Here is a 27,216-nt window from a genome sequence, read left to right as displayed (position 1 = left end):
AATATTTCATAAACTATGACAATCTACTGTCTCAGTTTCAGACGTTGGTAATACAATCTGTGTGGACTGAACATAAAACAATGAATTTGAACATTAAGACCACTGACAGGTGAAGTGAATAACATGGATTATCTGGTTACCATTGCACCTGGCAGTGGGGGGGGGATATATTAGACAGCAAGTGAACATTTTGAACTTTGTGTTGGAAGCAGAAAAAATGGACCAGCGTAAGGACGTGAGCAAATTTGACAAGGGCCAAATAGTGCTGGCTAGCGGCTGGGTCAGAGCATCTTCAGAACTGCAGCTCTTGTGGGATGTTCCCGGTCTGCAGAGGTCAGGATCTACCAAAAGTAGTCCAAGGAAGGAGAACCGTTGAACCGGCGACAGGGTCAGACCCGAGGCTCATTGATGCACGTGGGGAGCGAAGGCTGGCCCGTGTTGTCTGATCCAATAGAAGAGCTACTGGAGCTCAAACTGCTGAAAAAGTTGATGCTGGTTCCGATAGAAAGGAGTCAGAACACACAGTGAGGAGCAGTTTGTTGCGTATGGGGACCGGTCAGGGTGCCCCGTTCTGACCCGCGTCCACCACCAAAAGCGCCTACAATGGGCACGTGAGCATCAGAACTGGACCACGGAGCGATGGGAGAAGGTGGCCCGGTCTGATGAATCACGTTTTCTTTTACATCATGTGGACGGCAACGAGTTTGAGATGTTGACTCGGCCTCCAAATTCTCCAGATCTCAAACCAATTTGTGTCTCTTTGTAGTTGTTTTGTGTGTCTTTGTGTCTTTTTGAAGTTGTTTTGTGTCTCTTTGTGGTCGTTTTGTGTGTCTTTGTGTCTCTTTGTAGTTGTTTTGTGTCTCTTTGTGGTTATTTTGTGTCTCTTTGTGGTTATTTTATGTCTCTTAGTGTCTCTTTGTAGTTGTTTGTGTCTCTTTGTGGTCATTTCGTGTCTCTTTGTGGCATGCTGACCCGTGTCCACAGCCCAAAAGCGCCTTCAATGGGCACGTGAGCATCAGAACTGGACCACGGAGCGATGGAAGAAGGTGGCCCAGTCTGATGAATCACGTTTTCTTTTACATCATGTGGATGGCAACGAGTTGGAGGTGTTGACTCAGCCTCCAAATTCTCCAGATCTCAATCCAATCGTGGGATGTGCTGGACAAACAAGTCCGATCCACGGAGGCCCCACCTCGCAACTTATACAGGACTTAAAGGATCTGCTGCTGACGGCTTGGTGCCAGATACCACAGCAGACCTTCAGAGCTCTAGTGGAGTCCACGCCTCGACGGGTCAGGAGGACCTACTCAATATTAGGCAGGAGTTCATAACGTTATGTCTGATCGGTGTATACATACACATATATGCAGTGATATGATGTCTTCCAGCAACACATCGGCTTGTGTTGAACATGAAGCCCTGTTGTCCAGTATACTCTCACTGTATCTATCTGATAAACTCTTCTACTGCACCAGCGTCACCCCAAGATGAAATCCTCATCATTTATTGCACCTAGCGAACCGGAACACCATTTCCATTTTGAATCCCTCCTGCTCTTCCTCACCGGAGCGCCCGACGTCATTTTGCTACACGCCGATATTTGGCGGAGCTGAATAGAGCCGGGATGGGATGAGATGGGACGGCAGATTGAGCTGCGCGGCTTATTCTGGGAGGCAGCGGGGGAGACGAGGCTGAGCGGGACCACAATCCATTTGTAACTGTGACCGAGCGCTTCGGGGGGTGAAGAGCCTCATTTCCATACACACATACACACACACACACACACACACACACACACACACACTCACACAATGAGGACACACAATATTTCATTAACAAATGTACGCTGATACACAATACACACAAACACAAACACTTAACCTTGTGTGAGGAGAGTAAACTGCCTCTGCAGGCATTAATGCATGTTTGTGTGTATACAATAAATAGGTGCATCCATAAATGTGAGTGTCCTCAATCTGAGCTTCTCTACAACTGAAAGGAGGACAAGAATGAAATCATTTTAGAGGTTAAATCACGACTAAACGAGGATGTATATATACACACTCAGGTCTCGTGAAGAGCCTTTGACAGATCTGTGTGTGTGCATGTTTGTGCGTGTATGAATGAGTATACTGGAGCATCGTTACTGTCAGGAGAGGATAGAAGGAACCATTTCAGAAATAGAACCAATCATTTAGAAACTTTAAAAACTGCAAAAAGTGACAGCTGAAGGAAGGAAGGAAGGAAGGAAGGAAGGAAGGAAGGAAGGAACGAAGGAAGGAAGGAAGGAAGGAAGGAACAATAAACCACGACATTCTTCTGCTGGGGAAAAACTAGATGCTCGTCCATTCATGTCAAGTGTCACAAACATTAATATATTTTAACAGATAAATCACCAGAAGATCACCGATGTCCTGCAAAACGAGGCAGACCAATGACTGGACGTGTTGTGGACACGCAAGTTTTTCAAAATCAGATTATTGAGCTTCTTTTGTTCCGATAAAACTGATGATTTGACAACATTTTTTTTTTTTTTTTTTTTAAAACCCTCAACTGAGTTAATGCCATGAGAGCCTTTGAAAGGTAAATCCACACTTTTTGGAAAATAAATAAAATCCAAGACGAGCCAACCAAGATAAATGTGTACTTTGGTCCAACAGCTAAGTTACTCCTTTTTGTTTTGTTTCAATTGAAAACGTCAACGTGTTTAAAACTGCGACCGCAATCCGAAACGTAACTGAGAATGCAGATAAGTGGTATGGGAAGGTAATTTTATAGGAGACAGGGTTGTACACATTGAGTGTTCATTCATTTTAAATGTTTGATTGGTGCTGATCACTCAAAAATGCTGCTAAAAATTCTGTGTGTGGACAAGAAGCAGCAGCATTGTATAACTGAGTCATTCGTATGGGTTGTATTTCTCCCTTTAGGGGAGTAATAGATTACTTTCACAGATTGAGTATGATGCTTTTTATATGTGTGCATCCATTAAGATGAGGAGAAAAGAGGGAAGAGGGAAAAAGACTGCAGTGGACCAGTATCGGTGCTCAAGGTAGCGGTATCAGTATATGAAACAGTGGTACTGTATATATCGAGCCGTCCCTCCTTAAAGTACATCGGTTTACTCGTTACAGCGGTATTATTCTCCTCGTAGACATCGCAGCCTCCTACACCCGAGCTTTCACTCAGTGAGGTCAGGGGTCACGCTCACCCACCGTTCAGCTATTATGCTCGTTGTGTACTATATATGCTTTTAAACACCTTGACAGCTGAATGAAGGAACAAGAAAAACCTTCAGGATAATAAAAGAAGAGAAAAAAGAGTTTTTTCTTATTATTAGAGACGTGAGTTTATTTCACATGATTTTACGTTATTTGTTGGTCTTACATCAATACATCACAGTACAGTAGACGGTTATATATATATAGTGTGTGTGTGTGCGTGTGTGTGTGTGTGTGTGTGTGTGGTCTCTGGCAGCAGAACATTTCTCTTATCGTTACAGAAACAGACTCAAGGACACACTAATGGAATAAATAAAAGATGCTGCTGTCAGACAAGGAAGACATCTGGAAGAAAAAGACGCACACACACACACACACTCCTGACCTTGACATTAAAGTCATAATCCATGAAAATAAATGTTTCTGTAACGTGCGATCACTCCGTCCCAGCGGTGATGTTGCCTGTATGAAACCTCTCCGTCATATCTGAAGCACAACAAGTGACATGTAGGGCTGCAACAACTAATTGATTAAAATCGATTATAAAAAATATGGGAACGAATATCTTCATCGTTGCTGATGATATTTTTTATTTTTTGTTTTAAGAAATAGAAAATGAAAATCAATCCGTTTTTTATGTTTAGTTCATCCCTTTTTGACCCTGATAAAGAAAAACGTCTTGTATTTCAATTTCAATTTTTGTATTTTAAAGGGACTGTTAGTAAGAATCAGAAATGTCTTGTTAACAGCGACACCTGTGGCCGTTAAGTCAACGAAAGTCAGCGTCCTGTTGCTGGCGCTTGTGCTCACTCTACAAAGACATGAAGGAGCATCGCTCAAAACAGTGAGGCGACACACGTCAGCTAAAAGCACAATATCACTCTATATTTCAGCTGCTTGGCAGTAATGTTAGCTGACCAGACGAAGGTCTCTCCGTGAATCACTGCTGATCCTAGTGTTGGCTTTTCCTGCCTCAGTCTCCCGACCGCGGCCGGAGGGAACGGGGGAGACACCGGAGTTTTGGTCGGAGACGATAACGTTTCTCTCTGCAGAGCCCCGTCACTTCACAAGACACGGGAAACCTCTGTTGGTCTGGAGGAGCTGCAGCAGTTATTTCTGCACAAACGTCCACTATCACTAGATATTCTCAGAGCTAAACTAACTCTCCTGCAGTGTGGAGTGAGCAGCATGCACGTGAGAGTGGAGCGAGAGAGCGAGTGAGAACGAGCGCGGTGTGTGAGTGAAGGCAAGCAGAGGAGCAGAGGAGCAGAGTACAGCAGAGACTCCGGTTCTGGAGACCAAAGCTAAGGTCTCCCCCGCGTCTTCCGACCGCGGCCAACACTGTTTACCAGACGGGCTTCACTAGATACAACCAAGAGGTTTTGGTGCTTCCGTGTAGTTTGTGTTGGACTCTGAGTCTGAACAGCGTAGCCACACGCGAGCGTGCATGGGACGGCGAGCCGAAATGATTTATGCGTGTAAGAAGTTACAAACAGTCCCTTTAAAATGAAAATCAAATAACCTCTAATTTTTTGTATTCTAATATCCTTTTGTGAAAGGAAAATCGAATGACCAAAAGATACACTGACCAGGACACAATCTGAGGAAATCCTTCATGTGAGGAAGACGGGAACGATTCATCACGTGTGTTATCGTTCTTCTACCTGCCTCCGTTTACATCCTCGACAGAAACCAGAGGCCTGAGCGGCGTCTCGTTATGTAAGAGCTTATCAGTGGGCGGTTGGCGTTGGACTGGAAGCTGAAGCGGCTCTCCAGCATACTGAACTTCTCCATTCTGGTGATAGCGGAGCGGCTTTAAAACCTTACATAACCCTCCCTTTCACACAGGGCCAAATATACCATACAATCACTGACGCCAGCACCCAAGGGCATCCCCCCCTCTCATCATCTCCCATCCCCCCAGCACCCAACCATTTCCCTTCCATCCTCCACCACCACCCTTTCTTCTTCTACTTCTCCTTCCTTTTTTTAATTTCATAATCCAGGCACTGGCAGCGGTGCGTGACGTTGGGATAATGTTATCAGGGCCGGGCAGGACGGCGCACTGATCCTATCCAGTTAATTGGAAGTTGTTTCCGAGTTTCACGGCCGGAGACGGGGATGGGAGCGGCTCGCGGGAAGGCGAGCACGAGTCTGTCAGCAACATGTTTATGACAGGCGAAAGGAGATGTGTTCTAGAGGGAGAGGAAGAAAGAAAAGGAAGGAGAGAAAACGCTCTAAATGATGAGTTCAGCTCAAACTTGACGGGTCAATTACAGGACCGGTATGGAGAGAAACATGTTGATCCAACGGCGTTTTAATGATGGAAAAAAAACAACATCATCAGCAAAAAATCATTACTCCAGTTGGCTGATTTTCAAGTTTAGCTTTAAAGGATAAAACTGATATTCTAAATGTTTCTTATAGTCAACAAATCCCATGAAAAACTAAAACCAATGTGTTAAGCCTCGGCCACACCAAGAACGCCAGCAGCGCGTGGCGGCTGCGTTACCAGTTGTTTTTTATTTTGGCGTCCGTGTTAACAGGTTAGAGCGTCTCAGCTGCGTCTCTTCTAGTGATTCGAGGTCTCGCCTATTTTTGACGCGAGCCGCGCGGTTCACAGCAACAACAGACAGTGAAAGTGATCTATTGACTTATATTGACATCATACCAGCAACACTACTACAGTTTCAATGTCTGTATCTGTAGAAAATGTTACGGAGATGAAAAAAAGTAAAGACTTATTTTTAAATCAACACTTCCTACTTTCATTTCAAAATAAAAGCCCTCAAGCGTTTTTTTTTCTATGGACAGAATTCCTTTGTTTGTTAACACAAGGCTTTTATTCTGAAATATTTACAGGACAGTGTTGTAGAACATGCAGTGACTTGCACGGCTCCATGAATGAGTATAGTAAGGGGTTTTAATTGTGGATTATTACTATTATTTACAAATTACCACACGCTACGTAACCTTTCTCCATCTAAAATAAATATAAATGACATTTATAATGAAATTAAATGGCCATTATGGAAAGCAAACTCTATGTAGAAGGAAAGGGCTGTATCTTTCTCTCTGGTCCAGTGGTTCTCAAACTTTTTACACCGCGTACCACCTCAGAAAATATTTGACTCTCCAAGTACCACCATTATGACCGTGGGTGGGCAATTATTTTTCCTAGGGGGCCACATGAGAAACCCAGATTGTTGCCGGGGGCCAAACAAAATCTATCAGACGTAACCTCTATTTTATCACTAAATTAATTTATAGAAAACATAATGCGCACTTATTTTTCAGCATTTATTATACTGAAAATCACTTCAAACAGCATGTTATTAAGAAAATGACATTATATGCAGGAGTGTTTGAACCGTACAGGACTGACTGTTTTGGGTAGTTATGTTTCTTATATTGATGTGAAAACATCTTCAAACAACTGGATTTATTCAAGTTTCTCAACAAAACTACATTTTACGAGATTACATTTCAACACATCATGATAACGTTGTAATTTACCTTCGCCCAATAGTCATTTTTCCTGAGCCAACTTTGAACGCCTCATAATAATAACTCAATGGCACCTCCGTTAACATTCGTATCTCCAGTATTTAGCCAATCAGGACTGTGCTGCTAACGGCTGCTAACAGATAACGTTACTAACTCCTCTCCTGCTGATTTAAACACAGATTTGTTGTTCACAGTGTCGCTTTATCAGAGACAAATAGGGTGCGCCCCCTCAGGTTTAGTGGCGCCATGCTGTTGAGCGCTTTTTTTTCTGTCCACCGTGGCTCCGGTCCAAAACAAACTGAAACATGATACAGCGTGCGTATGCGTCATTGTGCAGCGTAAATGTGGGAAAGCATCAATACAGAGTAGTCGATAGTCACAGACTCCTCCATGTACCCCTAGAGAGAGCACGCGAACCACCAGCGGTACGTGTACCATAGTTTGAGAACCACTGCTCTAGTCTATAGCACACAGCGGTCGGCACTGAAGCAAACTACAACATGAAACTCTGAACTCAGTCTGACTGATGGAAACCTTTTTCTGGTCCAACTTTACAAAACAGAAACTAAACTCTCAAGTTTAGAGAAAGTAACATGAAATAAATCAGAGGTGAAATGTTCCCGTCCCCTTTAACCAGCTTCAAGGACGGATGTTAAAAACACACACACACACACACACACACACGCCCCCAGCTAGCCTTTCATTCACCCTGTTTGATGAGCTGAGCCTTGGGACACTCGACTGGACCTGAATGGGAAAATCAATACAGAGAGCTGGATGAATGAGCCAAGATGGATCCCTGACAGGAGCTGTTTCCACAACCAGGTTAGCAGGACTCCACCAGGACACCAGACAAATTCACTAAAGCTAAAACCTGCACAATAAGAAACCGTGTAATTCTCAAAGCACCCGCAGAATGTGAACTGCACCTCTATCTGCTCCGCCAAGCAAATAGAGTCTCGCACATATTTAAATTAGATAATAATATGCAGACATTTGGCGCAAAATCGGTCAAAGATGGAGAAAGATCAGCGCTAACGCAGTTACAGTGAAATTATTAGCGTCTTCAGATAGTTGGTGGTAAATTAAGCACATTTATATGATTTTATTTTATTATATTGAGTTTATTTTTGGTATCATTGGGCAAAAAGTCCATAATAACCTTTCTGCATATTGTAATTCAAGTGTTCTGAGAGATAACTAGACTTCTGCTCCTCCTCAATCTAGCCCGTGACGGGAGACTTTGACCAATCACAGGTCATTTCACTGAGAGAGCGTTCCTATTGGCTGTGCTCCGGTCATGTGACTCTGACTGCTTGTTTTCCTCCTGTCTGTGAAATCTTGCAGATGCCGTTAGGAGCACCGGAGGACACCGAGGCACATGATTTTTTTCAGGTTACCTGTTTCATGTACTACTGTGCGTGCGAACCAGTAAGTATACGGCGCGTAGGGAGTAGGACGGGGTTGATGGGTGTCACGTAACTTCCGTACTTAAGTTACGCCACTTATGAAGTTATTTTAATCCCAAACCACAATATTTTCCTAAACCTAACCAAGTAGTTTCCCGTGAAGATGGAAGTTTATTTTGAAAAGACTGGATGCATGTAACGAGAGGAAACTGACACGTGTTGCTGGAAATTCGTAGGAGAATGCATGAAAAATGAGGAATAACTTTTAGTAAGATATCATACGAACCAAACTGATAACTCAAAAACAAACAAACTGAATCTTTATCCTAAATGCAAAGTAGTTTGAAATTCAAATCTTCCATCAAAATCTCTAAGTAGCGTATAGTAGAGCAAACTGACCAATAAAAGCAGAATGAGTCAAAGACAAAAGTACAAAAAGACTAATTTTCCACTTTGGTTCAGACTAAAGGAAAATCAAGGAGATGTTTGATCTTGTGATTGATCAACATCACGCTCACTTCTTTGTTTCTTAACAGCTGCTTTACTAAACTCAATAAGTCTCTCACTCACACACACACACACACACACACGCACACACACGGTAAACAAGGTGGACGGACATTTTTCATGTTGTTTATCCGGAGTAAAACACGTCTGTCCGTCGCTACAAAACAACACGTCCACGTTGCAAAAAGTCACCAAAGACGGAGAATAAATGTTGGAGACGTCAGTGAATGAATTAATGATGAGCTGCTAACGCCGGGCCTCGCTCTCAGACCTGCCAGGCAGCGACTCCACCGCCACCGCCACCGCCCGCCGACATTATTTATTCATGTGACTTCGCCGTGATGAATTATTCCCCTCAGCACAGACTGGAAGGCAGAGGAGGGACATACATGAAGTCCATTTCATTTTTCTTTCCTTGAGAGTGAGCGAGCCGCCTCGGATGTGAGATGATGTCTCGTAGAGGAAGCTAATTTTAACCTGCATATTTTATATTCTAATTATACTTAATATGGTTTATTATAGCGCCGACTTCCTGCAGGTTAGACATTATAACAGATTAGTTATCACACCATTTATTCACATGCAGTTCTGTTTCTGCTTTGGGTCTATATGATTCAGTGGATGAGTGATTACTATAAATGTAGTTCTAGTCAGAACAGATGTTTGTGAGTAAATTCGTTATGTGACGTATCCAGATCCTTTTTCTTCTTTCTGCTTTTCTTTATCTTTATATTTGTTGGGTCATTTGTTTTCTCACTTCTTGTTTTGCCTTTTGGCGTTGTTCTTGGTTTGGTAATAAATCTGTTTCTAGGAGGTGGGAGGACTCTCGGGGGGGTGCAGGTGGGAGGATGCTCGTGTTTGTGTTCATGTTTGTGTTTTTCTGTTTCGTTGTTTTAAGGCCGGCCGACACTCAAAGATTCTTCAAATGTTAACAGATGCTGAAAATGTGAGAGACCTCACACATAACGACATGTTCTGATAGATTTAACAGTTTTGTTCCTGTAGTGTGACGTGATTCGGCCAAAACATCACCACACACTAACAGATTCATTCCTGAGCAACAACAACAAAAAAAACAGAAATCTCTGGCGATCAAACGTGACTTTAGTGTAAACAAACGTGGCGGACGACGGGCAGGAAGAATTAGCAAAGTGAACTGAGAATTCACAAAGAAAAAAGGAAAAACTCTGGATGAAGTCACAGAAACACGTTAAATAAACACTTGTGTTGTTGCTCCTCCATTTCTGAGCTCCATCTCACTTTATGCTTTGTGTTTAGCAATAGCTCATGCGTTAACCACGGCCACCATGTATTTAATCCTCTTATAAACATGGGAGTGGACAAATATGCTGCTTTATGTAAATGTATGTATATATTTATTATTTGAAATCAATGAACAAAAAACATTGTCCAGAAACCCTCACAGGTACTACATTTAGCATAACACTTCTGGTGTTATTTTAACTCAAAATGCGTTATTTTCCTAAGCCTAACTAAGTCGTTTTATTTTGAAAAGACTGGAGCGGAAATAAAAACACACGAAAAATACGTTGTTGAAAGTCGTGCAGAGCATCGCAAGAAAAAAAAGGGAAATTTGCGTCTATGAACACGAATCAAATAGATTAAATTTCACATGAGACTGTGTCGAAATATTGCACTACTCTTTCACAATCAAAGAGAAATTAAATTCATACACAAAGTATATGGAGAATCCTATTAATATGTGCTTGTTTTGGTCATTTCTATATAGCTGCCTGGCTCTAATATTGTGGAACCTACATCTCTGTCCCGTGGTTGTTAGCAAGCGTCAAAGCGTTACACGCCATCAATAATCCCTGAGTTTTTTTTAAATGGTGACATGAATCCATCTGGTGTGAAGAAAAATGTGACCTCATCATAAACCCTTCGACTTCACGTTCAACTATTGATCTGTGCCGCGTTCACTGTGCACAGTAAATACGAGCGCTGGCGTGCAGGTTTATACTCAGATGAAGACGAGAGAGAGAAAACTGTGTTCATGTTTATTCACGCTCTCTGCTGTATTCCATCTGTTTCTGTGTCTCTTCCTCCGCTTTGTTTCACCCTGCCAACATCTTCTTCCTCTTCTATTGTTTCTCTCTCACTGAGTCACTCCGTGTCTCTCATCTCTCTGAGTTTAGAATTAGATCTGCTGGAGCTCGAGGTAAATGTTTTACCAGCCTACCAGCAGACCTGTTTTTATTTTATTTTTTTATTTTATTCAAACCATGAGAACAGATAAAGAAAGTTTTCTTATCATTTTAAGAGAAAACTGAACATGATTTTACAGTTGAATAACGAAAATAGAGGTTTGTCAGTGTCATTGTTCAGCCCAGTCGCACAGCAGTTTGTGAAATAGTCATGAAATTGTAATGATTTGTGTACATAGAGACAAGTTTCGACAACGACGAACGCCGTTTAGAGACGAGGTCGGGGCGGATGGGTGAGGACTTTCACCAGGAGACTGCTGTTCATGTCTCGTCTGAAACAAGAAGTCAAATTTGATTTATTTGACACGTAACTTCCGTTTTGTCTTTGACGTACGGTAATAGTCCGCGGACGGGCGTAGCAAGTGACATATAGTACAAGTGATGTGCAGAGCAGGTGAAGTATATCAAGCATTAATGAAAGTTCTGTGGTATAATAATGAGTATAACAAGCGAGAAAGTCCACTACGGGCGGGAGATGGACGGGTGGGTTGCCGACATCGCCACAGATCCCTGGCGCCTTTTACGTGGGCCGAGCCCCGATCTGGGGGCACGACGCGGTTGGGGCGCACTGAGGACAGTCCGCCCCGGTCGACAGTCGCACCGGGAGCAGGGGGCTCCAGCTGGCTGTTAACGAGGGCCTTTGGCACAGAGAAGTACGAGTACCCAAATGTAAGTACTCGTACTTGCTCTGAAAAGAAGTGGTATCGGTGCATCCCTAGTATTTAGATATGACGAAGCTGCTCCAGACTAATAGAAGACATTAAGCTACTGTTTTCTCAGGTTGAGACGTATCAACCATGAACTCATTTTGGTGTATTAAATAAAAAATCAGTGGAAGTGCACTTAAAAAAATAGATCCATCGTGCACACGGTATCAAATAATAATAATAGAATATGTCCAAAAAATACACTTCATTCTAGAAAAGACTTCAAACAAACATTGATACTGGAAGGAGGTTGATAGTTAGATTATTTGACTCTTGTTTTGTTAAAATAATCCTTTTAGGACTGGAACACAATGAAGGTTTGAAGGCGTGATGATGTAATGATGTAATGGTTGTGGAGGAGCGAGGGATCATCACATAAAGAGGAAGTGAAGCAGACACACAGAGGCAGGTTTCCTCACTGGAGGCAGCGTGTTGAATGTTATGTAATTAATGAGACGATTAGCTGCGACAGTACGGAGCGTTCACTCAGCCATCTGTTCAGATGACAAACAACGAAATCGATACGGCGCCGCGTCCCGACGCTCAGCCGCCGTTCAGGCTGTCAGCCGTTAAACAAACAGTTCAGAGTCAATCTGAGGAGGAACAACTGAGGGATTCATTTACACTCCGGCTGGAATCTTTACCAGGTAGTTTCCTCTTGATCTCTTTATCCTGATTCACGTTCACCGGGTTTACCTTGTTGGATTAGAACCAGATTAGAGAGACATGCAGGTGTCTTTTTAACAGATTTAGCCGGTTATCAGAGTTAAATTAAGGCTCAGTTAAACATGATTAAAAGGTTATTTGTCTCTTAAATGACACGTTAGTCTGATTTATTTATTTCTGTTGACTCTGAACTAAAAGGTTGTAACCCTTTATTCTATAAAATTATGTTCCCATACAACTAAACTGTATTTTCAATCATGTTTCGAGGGAAACACATTTTCTCCAGCAGCTATTCTTCCTGCGGTCCACATAGTTTACATGGTGACAATACAAAAATACACATTCACACTACTATTCACACTATTACTAACATAACACATCGTAATGCACGTCTTCTGTAAATAAAACAATAACAGCTGACACCGTTTAAATAACACAAACACAAAGAAACTGACTGAATCTATCACGATCTAACAGATAAATATCATCATTTAACATGATAATACCCTCACACACCCGGGAATACTTATTAATTACTAGAGTTTCTTAAGTAATGCTCTTTTAGTGTTTTTTTAAAAAACATATATCATTTTGTTGTGTAATATGATTTGGGAGTGAATTCCATTCTTGCATTGCTCTGTATATTGCTGTACGTTGACCGGATTTGGTTTTGGATTTTGGTAAAACAACCTTCAGCAGCATGCCTTGTGGAATAATTGTGTGTATCTGAAAAAAATAAATGGAGTCTTTGTTGTTACTCAAACTGGACTTCCTGGATTATATTCTATGTCTCACATGTACTGTTCCTGAAGACAACATGGCCCCCCCACCAACACCCCCTGTGTTGTTTTAATGGAGGCGGTTTTCTGTGTGAATGACCTCTTGTACTGCTGAACCTCTCAGGATGGAGGGCAAACACAGCATGAGGCTTCAATACTGTAACTATGAAGGTGATCTTTCCTTGAAGGGACTATTTGTAACTTTCAGAAATGCTTGTTAACAGCGACACCTGTGGCCGTGAAATCAACGAAAGTCAGCGTCGGGCTCGCGCTTGTGCTCGCTCTACATAGACATGAACGAGCATCGTTCAAATCAGTGAGGCGACACACGTCAGCTAAAAGCACAACATCACTCTATATTTCACCTGCTGGGCAGTAATGTTAGCTGACCAGACGAAGGTTTCTCCATGAACATGATTTAGATCTGATCCTAGTGTTGGCTTTTCTTGCCTCAGCGCAGGCTGCCTCAGCGGGGCTCTGCAGCGAGTCTTCCTGCTCTCTCCGCCCGCAGCCGTAGAGAGCAGAGGAGACACCGGCACCCGGTCGGTAACGAGACAACAACGTAACTCGTTGCGGAGCTCTGTCACTTCACAAGACACGGGAAACCTCTGTTGATCTGGAGGAGCTGCAGCAGTTATTTCTGCACAAACGTCCACTGTACATTCACTAGATATTCTCAGAGCTAAACTAACTCTTCTGCAGTGTGTAGTTAGCGCGCGTTCACGTCTAGAGGTGGAGCGAGCTGAGCGAGAACACGCGCTCTGTCTGAGTGAAGGCAAGCAGGCAGAGAGCAATTACACGCGAATGCGCATGTGTCCCGACCCGGTACATTTATGGGCTTAAAAAGTTACAAACAGTCCCTTTAGTTACTGTCATACAATGCATCCTTTTGGAAGACAAATAACTTTTTTTGTTCTTTTGGTATGAAGAGTTTTTGAAACATTCACAGATGGAGAGAGCCACGGCGACAACCGCGGCGTCAACATGACAGAGAAATGATGTATGTGGTTGACATTTCTGCAGAGCAACGTGGAGGCGGCGCCTGCAGTCATCCATCAGACTCTGATCTCTGTAACATTCAGCAGGAATATAAATCATATATTCTATAAACAAGCAGCGTAATAAACGCTGTCTGATTTGAAATATTGTTTCGTTCAGTTTATTAAGTACAACGAACCTACATTTACATTTGTACAACGAAAGCTGAGAGAAACATCACGAAGCACGTTCTCTCTGGAAAGAGCAGAAAATCGGAGCAAAGTAGAAGAAGTTAAACTCTTCATCACAAAATGACTAATGGAGTGTTTTTGGAACAGATGGATGAACATCCTCACAACGGAGTAGAAAGGAGAGCGATTTGCATGAAACATGACACAAATAAACAAACAAACAGGCGTTCAGCGAAAGAGAAAGAGGCGACTGGTGATGAAGTGGAATCAAACAGCCGGTGACATTTTCAGACTGAACTCATTCAGCCCGAAGACAAAAGAACCAAAGAGACAAAAGATCCTCCGACGCTGCTGACGCGTTCACCTCTGACAGATGCCGCTCATTTGTTGACATTTAATTATCTGCTGATATTTTAATGTTTGCATTGATCCAGAATGTCATCTATCCATCCATCCATCTACTCATCCATCCATCCATCCATCTACTCATCCATCCATCCATCCATCCATCTACTCATCCATCCATCCATCCATCTACTCATCCATCAGTGTTCATCCATTCTCTCACCAATCATTCTGCACGTTCATATACCACTCCATTAATGTGTTTCCATCCATTCCTCCATCAGTGCATGTACCCTCAGCATATTTCCATAATTCTACCTCCACCTATCCAACCATCTATTAGGGGTGGGGAAAAAAAACTATTCACCTACAGTATGTAATTGCGTATTTTTTTAATGCCTGAATCGATATATTTGCTTCATCTGAGTCTCTGTGGAGGTAGAAGGAAGTTACTGCTTTTATTGTTGTAGTCTGAGTAACGTGACGTCATATCCGTTCCGTATCCGTCAACCAAAACAAACCGCAGCGAGCCGAAACGACAAAGTAGAAAACGTTGGAGGGTCGTCGTGGATACATCCTGCACCCTCCCATGTTAAATCCAGCGTGGTAAACACTACACATCCAGTAAAGGATGGAAACACTTTGGGTTTCACACATTGACAGGAAAAGCAGAGCTAGACATCACGGCTAAAGCTGCATGCTAACTTAAAAAAAGGCCGATATAGTATGTCCGAAAAATGTCTGAAATATGTCAGAAAAAAGGACGAAAAAATGCCAAAGTATGTCCAAAATATGGCCCAAAAAAAAGGCAGAAATATGTTCAAACAAAAGTCTGAATATGTCTGAAATATTTACGAAAAAAGTCAGAAAAATATCTGAAAAAAGGTGTGAAAAGGTTTGCAAGAAACGTTATCGTAACGTTGCGGTGGAGCCGAACGTCGCTCTCGTCTCCATGGTCAAACGGGCCGACGCTACAACTGTAGAGCACCCAGATACTGACATTTATGTTCTCTGCATTGAAACGGCCCCGATGGAGCTGACCATGGATGGATAAAGAGAACGGAGCTGACGGGAGAGCTAGAGACCACTTTGGAGAAGTTAGAGGAAGTAGACACGTGGGACTACGTTTGCTTTTCAAAATAAGGTGTTAACAAAGGGAACTGTATTTACTAAATACATCTATGGAAATCAGATTGATGGATTATATTCACCAGGAGTATAAAACATTATAAATTAAAAAGTAAATCCCACTAATCTATGAGGGAAAGGTCTTTATTCCTTGATTTTTCTCATTTAGAGATTTTCCAAAGTAAAAGTCCCTAAAAGTGTATGATTCAACTTGTTCCCATGTTTTACTGTTAAAAAAGTTAACAAATATCACAATAAATCCCAATAATCGTTTGTCAATGTTCTTTATCCGAAATGCTATCCGTCCACTTTCTTCATCCATCCATCCATCATCACTTCATTCACTTGTCCTCCATTCCTGACTATCACTCTTTTCTCTTTCCATCATCTTCCCATCCATCATCTATCTGTGCAGCTGTTTTGTTAGCCCCTTAATCATCCAATCCCTCCATCTATCATCTACTAATTTATCCATCCATTCATCCATTAAGCAGCTCATCCATTTTTCTTGCACATTCCCCCCAACCTCCTCTAATTGTATTTATCCACCAATCAGCCTGTTTCTTCATCCATCAGCTCCACCTACCGATCCATCAACCTACAGTATCTTTGCACTCCGTTCATTTGCCCTTTAATTCAGCATCAGTTCATTTATTTTTCATTCATTCAGGCTTTCCATCATTCCTCCGCTTCTCCCGATCCATCTGTCTACGTTAGTATCTGTTATGTTGGCCAGTTATCCGCCTCGTCCTTCATCTATCAACTACTGTTGTGCCAATATATCAAACCCATTCATACATACATTATACACAATTCATTTATCCACCAGTAGTCTATTTTTATCCATCCATCCATCTATTATCTTCCTCTTATCCGGGCTGGGTCGCGGGGGCGTCAGTAGGCGTAGCAGTGTAATCCAGACATCCTTCTCCACGTTAACGTTGTCCAGCGTTCCTGGGGAGACTCCGAGGCGTTCCCAGGCTAGACGAGATATAAAATCTCCCCAGTGTGTTCTGGGTCGCCCCGGGGCTCTTATTTTTAGTCAATCATTAATGGTGTTGTTAAGCGGAATAAGCATTCAGTCGTCACTGGGAAATGCTAGTCGAAGCGTTGGCATCACAGTGATTTTCACCATAAAATGGATAATAGATTTAACAGCGTGTTTGTCTGTTCTGACATAAACTGCAAACGTTAACATGCCTGGGTAACTAACTTATTACCAGCAGCGGTGTCTTGCTTCCAAGAACAAATGTTAGCTAACTAGATTATTACATGGTTCTTATTCTAAAACAAAAAATATTTTTTAAAGCAGCTGGAGGTTTTTAACCAACTCACACAGTTAACGTTGATCAGCTACACTCTAAAAAATATATATATACAGTATATCCTCCGTACCGAGCCAAACAGCAGGCCCAACCTTTTCATTCTGGAGGGAAAACAGACGCTAACACTGCGTTTATACGTTACCTATCAGTCTTTGTGGATCGCCTGAGGCTAAAACTGGAGCTAACTCTACCTGACGTCCACTGAAGTCTAAAATATAAACATTGTTGAATCATAAATTACGATACCAAACTCGCTTTAGTCCCAACATGAGTCAGCAAAATATTCCTGCGTATCTGGTAACGTTAACGGTCGACCACAACAGCTGAACTAAACAACAAAACAGGTTTCCAACTAAAACGAGTTAATGTTAAGTCCTCAACATAAATCATCCTGGTTCGACATTAACTGTTGATTTTTTTACCGCAGAAGTGTGAGAAGTGGTTTCTCTGAACTAAACTTTGCCGTGTGTGATGGTCTCTGACTCTTCCAGCTTTTGCGCTAGCGGACGCTCTTGTTCCCACAATGCAATGTGTATTTAAAAATACGGGTGAAAAATCGTTACAGAAAATTCCTTCAAATTAACGCGGTGCACTGGCCCGTATTTTTACGGACTTTTCTTAGTGTAGCTAGCTAAAACTAAGAGCCATGTGTTGTGAGAGTAGCGGAGGTCATTTGGAGCAGAGCCAATGCGTAAGAGTGTACGTGGAAAGTGAGTGGTGAAGCAAGAGAGAGAGAGCGGCGGCGACGGGAGCGAGTAGCGTTATGGACTCCGGTATGAGCAGTAACGAAAACACAACAATTCTTATTACCAGGTGATTATACACTAAATAAAACAAACTTATTAATATTATATTCAACATCTGCCAATAGATCCCCCTAATTGTTAAACACTGCACCCTTAAAGGTCCCATATCGTGCTCATTTTCAGGTTCATACTTGTATTTTGGGTTTCTACTAGAACATGTTTACATGCTGTAATGTTAAAAAACAACTTTATTTTCCTCATACTGTCCGTCTGAATATACCTGTATTCACCCTCTGTCTAAAACGCTCCGTTTTAGTACATTTCAACGGAATTGCGTTGCTAGGAAACAGTTTGGGGTCCATGTTTACTTCCTGTCAGCTGATGTCATTCACATACACTGAAACAGGAAATAAACTGGGACACATTTAGAATGTTTATGTTTAAAACTGTGAAATGGTCTATATATATTGTATATTTGTGACATCACAAATGGACAGAAATCCTGACGGCTTGTTCCAAACGCACAATTTCTGAATACGGGCTGTGTGTTTTTCTCCGTATATTGAGCGTTTTGATAGTTTAACAGTATTTATAAAGCACTTAAACCTGCTTTATAATGTAAAAGCCATGGAAATCTCACTTTATACAATATGGGACCTTTAAATATCTAAATACTAATAATTTTGAGTGGTACGCCACTATTATCAATTTAAACTACATGTGTGCGGAAAGCTTGGGAAGTTATTTTATTGCAGTTTCAGCAAATTAATCCGTGTTTCAGTGAGTAATTTATTCTAAAACAGTGAATCCAGAGACAACAGGACTAAAGCACACTGAAGACTCAAACTACAGCAGAACTAATGCATGGAAATAGAGCCAATGGTGCCACACAAACATCCTCCATGGACTCTCTTCTTGGCGTGTATATATATATATATATACTGTATGTGTAGCTGCAGACCTCGCCCCCTCCTCCTCTCTGGCGGTGGAGGATGGAGGATGGAGGGGGAGGAAGCAGCCTATATATCACCAATGAGCCATTCGTCCATTTGTCTTGTGGTTGGGTGGCTGAAGGAAGAGAAAGAGGAGAAGTACGAAGGGACGGATGGGAGGGGGGGAGGATGTAAAGAGAGAGGGAGGGTAACGAAGAGAAATGAGGACAGAGGAAGGGAGCGGAAAAGGGGGGAAGGTAGCAAGGAAGGATGGAGAGATGATTGGTGGAAAAATGTCGAGAGCTACAGTGAATGTAAAGAGATAGAAAGAGGAATTTTAGAGGAGAGGAAGGGAATGAATTATATGAAAGTGAGGCTGGAGGAAGAGGGAGAAGAGAAGTTGTGGGTGAAAAGAGTGACGGATGGGAGGAAGGGAGGTGGGGAGAATGGAAGGAGACAGTGACAGAGTGAGAGAGAGGAAACAATAGATGGAGAGGAAGTGACAGAGGGGTGAGAGAAGGAAGGAAGGGAAGACGAAGGAGATAATCGAGGTGGAGAAGAGACAGAGAGAACGAAGGGAAGGTGAGAGAAAAAAGGAGAGAGAAGATGCAGAAGTAAAGGAAGTGAAGTGGGTCAGCAGGAAGAAGAAATATCTCTAAAAGACGAGCTGCTTCTGTCAAAACTACGATACAACAAAAATCTGCTTCAGGCTGAAATTATATATAAATGAATTTTGAGTCTAATTTGACTTTATTGGACTTTATTAGTTGTAATCCACAGAAGACAATCCACAAATGTGTACCATGATCTGCAAATATTTCACTTTCCACAAATGTATTTTTGTATTTGTGTTGTGTAAAGTCACATCCACAAAAATACAGGGCGATTTGCAAATACAAATAACTTACTCTGTAAATACATATTTTAATACCATATAAAAATGTTATAGGTTTACATGTAAAGTGATATAGACGCATTTATGCATCCATTTCTACACTTGGAATGATATTTGCGCCCCTGATGCTCGCTCTACATAGACATGAACAAGCATCGCTCAACACAGTGAGGAGACACACGTCAGCTAAAAGCACAATATCACTCTATATTGCAGCTGCTTGGCAGTAATGTTAGCTGACCAGATGAAGGTCTCTCCATGAATCAATGCTGATCCTAGTGTTAGCTTTTCCCGCCTCAGCCTCCCGACCGCGGCCGGAGGGAACGGGGGAGACGCCGGAGTTTTGGTCGGAGACGATAACGTTTCTCTCTGCGGAGCCCCGTCACTTCACAAGACACGGGAAACCTCTGTTGGTCTGGAGGAGCTGCAGCAGTTATTTCTGCACAAACGTCCACTGTACATTCACTAGATATTCTCAGAGCTAAACTAACTCTTCTGCAGTGTGTGCGAGCATGTATGGGACACCGACCCACAATGATTTATACGTTTAAGAAGTTACAAACAGTACCTTTAAAAGAAAACTTTCAAAAATGATTTTTGCATTGGTAAAAAAATACTTGCAGAACACTATTATATTTATCCAGTAACACAGCTTGTGATATAATGTTTGAGCTAAATGAACAGACTGATCCATGTCAGGACACAACTCAGACAAAAAACTGTCAGAAAACAAAACAAAAACACTAAAAAACTGAACGCAGAACATGTTTTCTTTATGGAACTAAACCACAGGCAACATTTCTAGAAATCTGCCTGAAGAACGTTGCAGATGTTTAGAGATTTCGAGATTTCAAGCAGCATCTTCGGTAGAAAATAGTTCCTACGGCTTGCTTTGAGCACAACCAATTCCAATTCCTTTCATCCCCATTGTATTATGGTGGACGAAGAAATCTCAGTGACAGATATCTGAAAACCTCAGCAGACCTTGGGATAAAACTAGGTAAGGAAAAGATTGTTGCTGCCATTCTGCAACACATTTATATAAAAACTATTCACTCAAAGAGAGAGAGAGAGAGAGAGAGAGAGAGAGAGAGAGAGAGAGAGAGAGACGACATCAGAGACGTCAGAGCAACATGACGGACGGCGATGGACTGTATGTTTCACTTCACGGTCTGGTGACTCGCTCACAGGTGTTTTGACAGTTTGATGGCCCCACAGGTGCTAACTCTCGAGCTGTAGCCACAAGTCACCTGCTAACAGCTGCAAAAAGCACCCTCACTTTCCTCGTCAACCCGCACCCCCCCTCGAGGTTAAACATCTGTTCTCAGGCCTCTCTAGACCTGCAGGTGTCGGCTGCACAGCTTGCTGCTGGAGGACGGCACGGCGGGTTCAGGCAGTAATGTTCAGCGAGGGGAAAACTGATGGCTGTTGAAATGAGGTGCTAAAGGTGCTAAAGGTGGTAAAGGTGGTGTTCTTAGAGCTCCGCTAGTTATATATTAACATTAAATCATGTGTAATTTGAAAGGGGTGTGTTGCAGTGAGTCAACCTGTGAACCATTAGCTTGAGTTTTATTCTTTAGGATGTAAACCTGTGAGGGTTTCTGGACAATATCTGTCATTGTTTTGTGTTGTTAATTGATTTCCAATAATAAATATATACATGCATTTACATAAAGCAGCATATTTGCCCACTCCCATGTTGATAAGAGTATTACATATTTGACAAATCTCCCTTTAAGGTACATTTAGAACAGATAAAAAATGTGTGATTAATCTAGGTTAACTATATGGACAATCATGCAACTAATCGAGATTATATATTTTAATCAGCCCTATTTTAAGTCTAATTTTAGGAAAACTGTCATAGTATAAAGAACACAACACCATACAGTTTACAAGCATTAACGCCACATTATTATGCAATTGAACAGTGGGATCTGTATTTCCATTTATTCAATTCAATTCAGTTCAAGCGTCTTGAGATATAACTTCTGTTATGATTTGACGCTATATAAAAATGACTTGAATTGAAACTGACCGAGGCTGAGAAGACAGACCTTTGAAACCCCTTAAAATTACCATTAAATGCCCCAAATTCATAATTTTATCTGTCAAGTTGTCAAATATTCACATGCGATTGCGAGCGATTCTTTGACGACTGAATTAAAAGCCTAAAGCGGTTGAAAACTGTTAACACCACACAGCAAGCAGAAGAACAACATTCAGAGAAAGCAGAAACACCGCAGTGAGAATAAACACGTCAGCAGTGGGGGCTGAAAGTTGGACTGCTTAAGGACAGAAAACCTTCTTCGACCAGCTTCCACCAGTGAGAGTCTTCTTTTTCTTTTTACAAATGTTAAGAGTCACAAAGCTAAGTTTGTTTTTGCCAAAATGCAATGAGGATGATGATGTACAGGAGGAGACGTCAGACCAAACACTGAATTAGTAATCACAAGCTGTGCAGCTCCGTGTTTGTTCGTCTCTTTGTGGAGGACAGAAGTCCTCAGAGAGACCAACGCTACATAATGCATGGAGAGCTGAGTGGTTTGTGTTCAGTCTGTGTGGGACAGATCTGGGTTAAAGGAGACGTCACACAGTCACGGCAGACATGCCGGGTTTCTGCAGCGGCGGTGAGGTCACGACAAACAAGTCAGACGGAGGAAATCAACACAGTCTCACGGCATTTGATTTATGTTCATAGACACCAATTTCCCTTTTTTCGTGACGCTCAGCACGACTTTAAACAACATGTGTCAATTTCCGCTCCAGTCTTTTCACAATTAAACTGCTTAGTTAGGATTAGGAATAGATCGACTTGGTTAGGTTCAGGCAACAAACTACTTAGTTAACTTTAGGAAAAGATCGTGGTTTGGCTTAAAATAACACCGGAAGTGCCGTCACTTAAAGCTGAAGTAAGAGCAAATATGATTAAAAAAAGCTATTTTTATAAAACGGTCACTCTATCGTGACAGTAGTACATGAAACAGGTAACCTGAAAAAAAATCATGTCCCTTTGTGTCCTCCGGTGCTCCTAACAGCATCTGCAAGATTTCACAGACCAGAGGAAAACAAGCAGTCAGAGCTGATCTGAGGTCTGCTGTCCAGCTGCCGTCTATGAGAGCCAGCTGTCAATCACTCTGAACTCCGACCAAACGGTTAAACTAGGCAGCGCTGATCAAATATGAATCAATATTCTGTTACGTTAATGCCTATTTCTCTCCTCAGATGTTCTCAGAATCATCTTGTAGTGCACGGTTTAGCTGTAAAATGAGAACGTTTGTGACGCCGCCACCATTTTGGAAATCTGGTGAAGGAACGCCAAGTTCTGGCCACATGACCGGAGCACAGCCAATAGGAACGCTCTCTCAATGAAATGACCTGTGATTGGGCAAAGGCTCCCGTGGCTAGATTTTCTAAAGCCTGTAAACAGAGCCATGAGGAGGAGCAGAAGTCTAGTTATCTCTCAGAACACTTGAATTATAATATGCTAAAAGGTTATTATGGAAATTTTTGCCCAATGATGCCAAATATATATATACTGCCTACTGCAGCTTTAACGCTGCTCACGTCTCCCCTCACTGTGGCAGAGTGATACACAGACTGCGTTAACAGTAAAAGCAGTAGAGCAGCTCTTTTAAGCTGCAACGCTTGTTAGAAAGGAAACCAAACTGTCTGGGACAATATGTGGGACAAATTGAAATGTCGATGACACTATATGAAAAGGTCAGTAGAAGCCAAAGTTCACAAAGACCACGAATGTCTGAACCATGTAGGCCGATCTTGAGTCATTGGCTCAAGACAAAGACAATCAGAGACAAAGAGCCGTTAACATTCGCTGGTCTGTAAATGTGACAGATTACCGGTGAATATAAATGTTGTTTGTTTCCTTCCTTCAGCTATATTTTTTCCCTCTCAGTAAGCGCTCGCTCACTGAGCCTCTCCTTCTCTCCATCAGGGTTAAGAGGGCTCTGGTAAGTGGCCAGCAGCATGCTGGGAGGGTGGGCGGCGATGCTGTGTAGGTGGGAGGTTTGCTACGCCTGCCAACTGCTCGAGTACGGATGATGAATGTTGCTGAGAGATGGAGCGCTGAACAACAAGAAAACTAGAGAACAAAAACAAAACAACTGAAACCAGAAAAACAAAAAGGAGGAGAGAGCACGGATACATTCTTCAACTCTATTTACCGTCTGTAGAAATACTGATTGTGTTCACTAGATTTCTATTTGATAGATTATGGTTCCCAGACGATGAATCCTACTGACCTTATAGATCACGCTGACTTTTTGTTTGTGGATTTGGGTGAAATATAATCTTTTTTCCTTCTTTTTTTTATTTATTGACTCAATTAATCCATACATGTACTTCAAGATACAAACTAAAGAAACTAATTTCATCATACAATATAAATATAAGACAAAGAACATGCCATAATCATCATGTGTAAATCCAAACGCAGTATTTTTATGTGAGGGGAAAAGAAAGAAAAAAGAATATAAATAAATAAAAAAAATGTCCTTGCTTTTATTTTATTTAATTGTTTGTTTATTTATTTGTGAAATATGTCTTATTATCTGAATTGAACACATTTCATCCAGCGCCATCATCAGGTCAACATTTCACTTTATCCAATAATACTTTGATTTATGACCAAATACCTGCTGAAAGTATGACGTTCCCATCAGCCTCGACTGATAAAGAGCTGGTGAACATTATTCCTGCTAAACATCAGCATGTTAGCATTTAGTTCAATATTATAGCCTCACACTCTGCAGATTCTTTGTTGATAATTGTTTAATAAAAAAGAAATAGTTAAAAAAGAGAGATCACAAGTTCTCAGAGGCCGAGGTCTCTTCAAATTGATTTTATTGTCGAGTCCAAAGTCCAAATATTCAATTTACAATGCAGACTGTAAATTACACGATAATGCTCAAGGTGTTTAGCGTGCAATAAATACGCCTTTCTAGATTTCCGCGTGACATGTTTACGCCATGTATCCTGTACTGACTGCAATGTAAACGCTTCTGTGTATAAATGCTACAGTAAGAGTTAGAGACGTAGAATAAAAAGCAAGAGAGACCGCTAATGGTGGGCGGGAGGAGAGGTGAAGGAGTCCAACAAACACAGGACTTCAACCAGGAGACCCTTGTTTTGTTTAGTGAGTTATGTTAGTGACGTCTTTTCTGTCGGTGTGTTACGTTGTTTACATATTTTACTTAGTTTAAATGCTTAATTTTAACTGTGGACGTTTACGTGGCGTACAAATGAGACGTGAAAAAGGATAAAATGCGTACTCATGACACGCGGAATATCCGTGTAATGTCGAGGTATTTTTACACCTCGCCTTGCGACCGGGTTGTACGATGATGTAAATCAGAGAAAAGCAGTAAGATAGAATATTTGCTAATTGGCTTTTTGGCATTTTAACATTATAAATTACTTAATTAAGCAATTCTAATAATTATTATTGATTTGTTTTTGTCAATCAGGTCATTGATTAATTGCTTAAGCACTGATTTTTTGGGCTTTGTGGAGGGAATCTGAGGGAACGCACGTTATAAAAACACACCTTGACCTTTGACCTTTCCTCTTTAGTGATGTCTCACGGGGCTGAAACCTTTTCAACTCTTATAAATCATTTAGACGAGAGCATCGTCTGTACAGTCGTCCACATCGGGTTGGAATAATAAAAACTGTGTTTGAGCACATCGGGGTGGAGGGGCAGGGGGTTTCTGTTGGTGGGGAGGGGAGTACATAATCAAGTTACGCTCAATATAGCTCTTCCTCCTCGACAAAGTGGATGTGACAGCAGGAACAATGGATGATTAGCATTGAACGCAGCGCTCTGGAGCTCGCAGTGGGTCGCTCGCTGCCCCACGCCGACGGGGAGCTCTGCAGAGTTTAAAACACTGAGAGATCTCAGAGAAGCTCCTCAACACATCAAAGCATTATTTAAAGAGAGGAGCTGATTGTGAAGCTTATACTGCACGCTGCAGGAAGTCCTGAGAAGATCTGATTCTGATGTATTTTTGTGCACAATTTCTGTATTTGCATCGAGGCTGCAGTGAGTTTTTTTATACGGGCCAGCGGCAGTAAATAAAGCAGTCAGTCAATGTGTTAATAAACCCACAGAAAAGAGGAAAACGTGTAATCCTGAGATGTTGGCTCACAGTGGTTGGTATGATATCTTACACAAAAGTTAATACTCATTTTTTTTTCGCGCCGGCCCTCACTTTCATTGCGCCACGGTGGGTTTTGCTTGCACCCTCTGACTCACACATGCATTAGACTCCTTGGTCCGTGTTTCAAGACGGGTTGGGTGGGTTGCCGACATCGCCGCAGAACCCTGGTGCCTTTTACGTGGGCCGAGCCCCGTCTTGGCAGCACGACGCGGTTGGGGCACACTGAGAACAGTCCGCCACCGTCGACGGTCGCTCCGGGAGCAGGGGGCCTCGTCCCTCCCCGGCGGGGAGAGAGGGCGCAGCGAGCACTTTGTCCGCGGCCAAGGGAGGCACCTTCGCCCCGAGCCTTTCCAAGCCGACCTATAGCCGGTTGCAGCGCATCACCTTGTATGCGGGACTCCCCAGCCTGCCGTGTGTCGCTCACACCCTCCAGCTGGCTGTTAACGAGGGTCTTTTGGCACAGAAAAGTACTCGTATCGGTACTCGGTATCGGCGAGTACCCAAATGTAAGTACTTGTACTCAGTCTGAAAAAAAGTGGTATCGGTGATACCCTGATGTGAGTATTATTTTCAGACAGATTTGAGAACATGCGAACCTTTACAGATCCTCAGCAGTATTCAGTAAAAACAGGGACGTGCTCTTCCGCCGTCCCGTCCTCATATAGCTTCTATCTCGTACTAATTCTGATTCATGACCTGTTTCTGTTTCAGGCCTCGTTACAGTGAAACGAGACGCTGCTGTCACGCTGCCAACATTGTGCTGAACAGAGTAGCGGGGCCAACATTTGCCCCATTTCCTGTCTCTGACTGACAGCATTAGGAGCTCCGTGATAAACGCAGTGACAGCCGGGTGTTAAACAGGACATCAGAGGCCCCCGCTGCAGTGGCAGCTCGCCAAACCCGCGTAAAGCCCATATACACGGCGACTTATGCGACATACAAAGAAAGCCACGGCCTCAAAGTGCAGACCATTAAAATGCTAAATGAAAAAACTCTCTCAGCAGGAATTGTCTCTTTGGGTTTCTCCTGAATATATTGAAGGTATTCAGTTGGAATTAAGTGAATTGGCTCTGCTTCAAGGCGGCTAACCGTGCAGGCCGGCCACAAGTTATTTAACTTAGCGGTGGAGGAACCTGCTGTGCGGTTAATTAGCTGGGGATTGTGGACGTTGGGATTCATTACATGGCTGGTTGAACAATAAATCTGTGTGTTTTCTGAGGGGTGACCTGAGGCGGGGCTCAGTGAAGCAGAGGTCAAAGTGCAGAGACGGAGCTGGAAACACTAAATTATGATGAATTTGGGCGCCTGGGTTAGCTCAGTTGGTAGAGCGGGCGTCCATGTATCAAGGCTTGGTCCTGACCGCGGCAGCCCGGGTTCGAATCCGGCCTGTGGCCCTTTCCGCATCCACTCTCTCTCTCCCCCCTTTCCAAGACTATCCACTGTCCTCTCAATAAAAATGGAAAATGCCCCCAA

At 42.4% G+C, this 27,216-nt stretch overlaps 1 protein-coding gene across 1 annotated transcript in view; it reads right to left on the bottom strand.

Annotated features, from left to right (window-relative positions):
* Window positions 1-27,216, bottom strand: part of LOC119494052 (complexin-2) — a 58,748-nt gene that overhangs the window by 17,663 nt on the left and 13,869 nt on the right. The window lies entirely within an intron of this gene.

The sequence above is a fragment of the Sebastes umbrosus genome, chromosome 9 (genome assembly GCF_015220745.1).
Source record: "Sebastes umbrosus isolate fSebUmb1 chromosome 9, fSebUmb1.pri, whole genome shotgun sequence".
NCBI lineage: Eukaryota > Metazoa > Chordata > Actinopteri > Perciformes > Sebastidae > Sebastes > Sebastes umbrosus.
This window is presented reverse-complemented; position numbering and strand designations above follow the sequence as displayed.